Genomic DNA, 4,864 nt, shown 5'->3' on the forward strand with positions numbered 1-4,864 from the left:
ACAAACAAACTTTTCATTTTAAAATAAAATTATTTAAAAAAAGGTAAAGAAAACGTCGATTTTACTGTTATCAAGTGCGAAAATTAATGGGTTAAGGGCGCCGCTATTTAAAGTTGGAAAATACTTCCTTTGCAAAATTTGGTTGATACCCTTTTCCAAACCGTTTTCGTTTTAGTAAATGCGCAGTATCTCCCACTTGATAAGTTAGTAGTGCTGAGTTTAAATAGATTTGGTACAATGTCTTATAAATTTCTTTTTGAATATTTGTTTGTTTTTAACTAAGCGCATGGCTATGCACAATGGACTATCTATGCTCTGCCCATCACGGGTATCAAAACCCGGTTTCTAGCGTTTTTAGCAGGCAGACATACCGCTGTGTCACTGGGGTGCTTTTGATTATTTAATATCACATGAATCAGTTTTATTTTAATACTACGGTGATAGTGTCTATTATAACTCTCTATAAGATTAAGTATTATGTTTATGTAGCGATGAGTATTATTCGTTGTTAAGTAACGATTTAAACCTTTGTTGAAATCTTTCTGTAATACTGGATTTCATGTTTTCATTCAGCCCAAAATAAATGAGTATGTCCTTCATTCGTATGGTTTCGATAGCTCACGTTATCAAACTCGCTAGCTTATCAGTTTTGAAGCAGTGGGACATATGTTCATTCCAATGCTCACATGATTGAGCTCATTAACTAAAAAAAAAAAAAAGTTTTTTTTCTATCTGAACTACACAACTAAGCTTTGTAAAACATCAAAGACGCAAACGAAGTACTTGAATGCCCCCCAGTGGCACAGCGGCATGTCTGCAGACTTACAGCATTAGAATCCGGGTTTCGATACACGTGGTGGGCAGAGCACAGATAGCCCATTGTGTAGCTTTGTGCTTAATTATAAAAAACAAACTAAGTACTTGAAACTGTCATCATGAGCTTCTAAAGTGCACATGTCAAATTAGTCGACCAACACATGAGTGACTTTTCTTACTTATGTAATAATATTTAGGCTACTCGATCTTTTAACCAGCGTTTTACTTGATTTATAGTCATCTCCTATGTAATCTGCTGTACTTCTTAAGCTATCCGGATGTTGAGTTATAACAGATTCGTTTTAGTGTTCAACCATTTTATCTACGGTGATTTTGATAATCTTTTATAGAGCATTTTTTAAAGTTTTTAAGTGACAAGAGAACGGAGGTTCGAGGGTTAATAAGCCAATTAAAGGAGGTGAAATTATTTTACTCGGTTGATCATAAGGCTGTAGATATGCTTATAATTGTAAAGCCTTACTTTACGTGTCCAAATTGTTTCGTTAGAGAATAAATTTCATTTAATCAGTACCTCACTTTTTATCGTTAATCAACAAGATTATTTTAGCCTTTAGCTGAAGAAACCACCCATAACAGACAGAGTGGGTTTCATTTTCAATGGTAAAATCCATTCACTGTACAAGCTGTCTTTATATTCTAAACCAATTCTGTTCTAAGTTAACTCGATAATCTTGCTTTTATATCTAGATGGCTCTCCGCTGTCTCTAATCGAGAGGGAAACATTGCCTTGTAACACGTTTAATGCAGTTTCACTTAATGCGAAGGCCTGGTGGTTCTGGCACTGGACTCGCATTTTGTTCTAGATTCTAGAACACCAGAGGGGTTCACATAGTGGGAAAGTGTCAGAGAATGAAACAGGCGCTTAACCCATTAGGTTTTTCTCCCTTGCTCTATGTATTGCCCAGAAACAAGTGAAAGAAAAATTTGTAATTATATTTGCAGTCATAAGTATAATAAGAATCATTAGGTAGGACCAAAAAAATTTGAATATGTCAAGTAAAGGAGTTGCGCTACATAAATACACGATACAAAAAAAAGACTGCATATTGTGTAAAGTGAACTCTCTTCAATAATTGAAAGGCTATATCAGTAACTTCTTGATGTATATTGTTAAGACAAGAATGTTTGTGAGGAAAATGAAGACTTTTAAATCTTTCCGATATGAAAGAAATAATACTTCCTCGATCACACAAACTTAATCTCCTTCACTAAAGCATCAAAGAGAGACTTTGAAGAGCATATCTCACTCCTCGTAGGCCGCCATTAATCTTCATTCAAATTGAAATGGATGCGTAAATCAATCGATAGTGTTGTACAGTTATCCTACTGAATTAAGCTTAACAACAAAGGGTTAACGTATTTTGCGACAGAAAAATTAAATCTCTTAACCTTAGTCCTCATCGTTCATGGTAAAATAACCTAACTTCGCTTTTTGACACATTTTTGCCGAGTTGTGATTAGGTGATTGCTCAAAGTTGACTTATAACCATCGAGACTTGTGGATGATGATGATGCAAAAGTAAATAATTCAAGATAGCTGTAAGGAGTAATTGAGAAATCTGATTGCAATAAACGTCTATTGGAAACAATATGTATTTAATAAATAGATAAGTATTTAATAAATTACATAGTTTGATAAACGTAATACTCTAACGTTGGGAGGTATGAATGCTATTGCTTTGGTTAGTATGTTACGCAGCATCAACAAGACTAAAAAATTACATTTCACTATTTCTAGCGTTTAAGGTGAAGTCTTTTACTTTGCATTGTTGGGTCACCTTATAGGTGTAGTTTCTGGGTCCTCCAGAAGCAATGTATGAATTAGATGTTTCCTGCTAATTCATTGGTGAAATTATTGAGCAACAAACTAACCAGGTTTCACTGTAAATATGGCAGTGTGTGTGTATCGATATGCAGAATGCTTTCACCCAAAAGCTTCCTTGCTCTGTAAAGTTTGAGTCGTGAATGGCTCAGTTTGTTTAATTGTTGCTTAGCGCAAGGTTACACAATAGGCTATCTGTAATGTGTCCATCACGAGAATCCGATTTTTAGCGTTATAATCTACCAGAATTGCCGCTGAGCCATCGAGGGCATGATAACATCTCAGTAAAAATATCATCGCGAATCTATTCAACTAGGAGTTTATTTTAATAATAGTAACATCCCGTACTATTGTATTGAATTTGTTATAATGGAATAGAACCAGTTCGGTGTGTTTGTAATTAAGCACAAAGCTACACAAAGTTTAAAATTTTATTGGATAGTCAACATAGTTTCACCAGGGAAAAATCTCGCCTTAAAAATATTTTGACATTCTTTGAAAAGATTACTGATTGTGTAGATGAGGTTAAGAGTGTAGATTTGGTGTATCTGGATTTTCAGAAAGCATTTGACAAGGTGCCACATAAGAAGTTTGTAAAAAAATATCTCTATAGGTGCGGTTGATACGTTAGCAAATTGTATAGAAGAGTGGTTAGATGGGAGAAACCAGAGGGTTATTACAAATAGAGTTCAGTCAAATGTTAATGTCACAAGTGAGGTACCTCAGGCTTAAGACCTTTGCTCTTTTTAATTTATATTAATGACATAGATGAAGGAATGGTCAGCAAACTATTTAAATTTGCAGATGATATTAAGGTTTTGGGTGTTGCTAGCTGCGAAGAGGATGCTGCCGATTTATAAAATGACTTACATCATTTAGTGAGTTGAGCAAATATCTTGCTGTATTTAACTGAGATATTTAGCTTTGAGAGATTCAGGCGAGAAATAGCAGCTCTCATAATGTTAATTTGTTGTTGTTGTGTTTTGGGGGGGGGGTAGTTGAGTTGCTTGCAAGGTATTAAGAGGTGTTGTAAGATTACGTGGAAACTGTTAGGACCAATAGCACAAAGGTGAGTCACTTACGATATTGACATGTAGGATTACAAGAAAAATTTGCAGACTATTAAAGCACCAGATATCTCCCAAAACTGAACAAATGTTCTAGGTGTTAATTTATATTGAGGTTTCAAGAGATGGAACAAAAGTTGTTTATAGATATCATTTATATGCACACCCAAATCGGAAGGAAGCCTAGAGTAATATTGGTTATTTTAAAGAAGCTGAAAAACGATGATAATAGATATGGCTGCTTGAAGGGGAAAAGGCTAAGAAAATTAAATTAACATGACTGCCGCATACAAAGTTGTCAAAATTGATTCAGTAGGTAAATCAGCACATACCCTTCGTCCCATTAAATATTTCTGTAGAAACTGCTGCAATGATTGTACCATTTTTTAATTGTTCGAAGATTGTATACACTGTTTCTGCTTCTATTAGTTATTAGAACGTATTGGGGAAAATATAGAGTATTATATTCAAATGTCAAACCATAATAAGATGGTCAGTAAAGGTAAAGACAGTCCGATCACTACAAAATTAGGTTGATGGTGTTCTTTCAGCGAGATCAAAGTCTCACAAAATTTCTTACCAGAATTCATATTGGAAACTGAAAACTTACAAACAAATATTTCATTTTTTTTTGTTTCTTGTTTTGGTCAAGATGTGGTAGGTATACTATGTTGGCAAAAATTAACGTTGTGAGTAAAAAAATTGTAGTCTCAGATGACCAGTTTTTTACTTGGTGGTCTTCAAGTCGCTTGATAGGAAATACATTCTCCTGATTTCGTTACATGTAAAACTGCTGCTTCTTCATGGGCTGAAACATTAGGAAGATCCATGCAGTTCAGAGGGAAACGATCTTGAAGGAGAAAAGTAATATCAGGCAAAGTTGAAAGTATGAAAGATCATCAGATCCCAAACATACTTTTGAATGCAAGGTTTCAACGCTGTCTGTTTTTGCTTTTGTTGAATTTCGCGCAAAGGTTACTCGAGAGGTATCTAAGCTAAATGTCCATTTTTTTTGAAGTGGTAGATTAAAAGGAAGGAAGCTACTCAACACCAGACATTGCCAATTCTTGAGTTACTCTTTACCAACGAATGGTAGGATTGGCTCACATTATAACACTTATACACTGAGTGGTCACAA

This window comes from Limulus polyphemus, unplaced genomic scaffold (genome assembly GCF_000517525.1).
Source record: "Limulus polyphemus unplaced genomic scaffold, Limulus_polyphemus-2.1.2 Scaffold609, whole genome shotgun sequence".
NCBI classification, from domain to species: domain Eukaryota; kingdom Metazoa; phylum Arthropoda; class Merostomata; order Xiphosura; family Limulidae; genus Limulus; species Limulus polyphemus.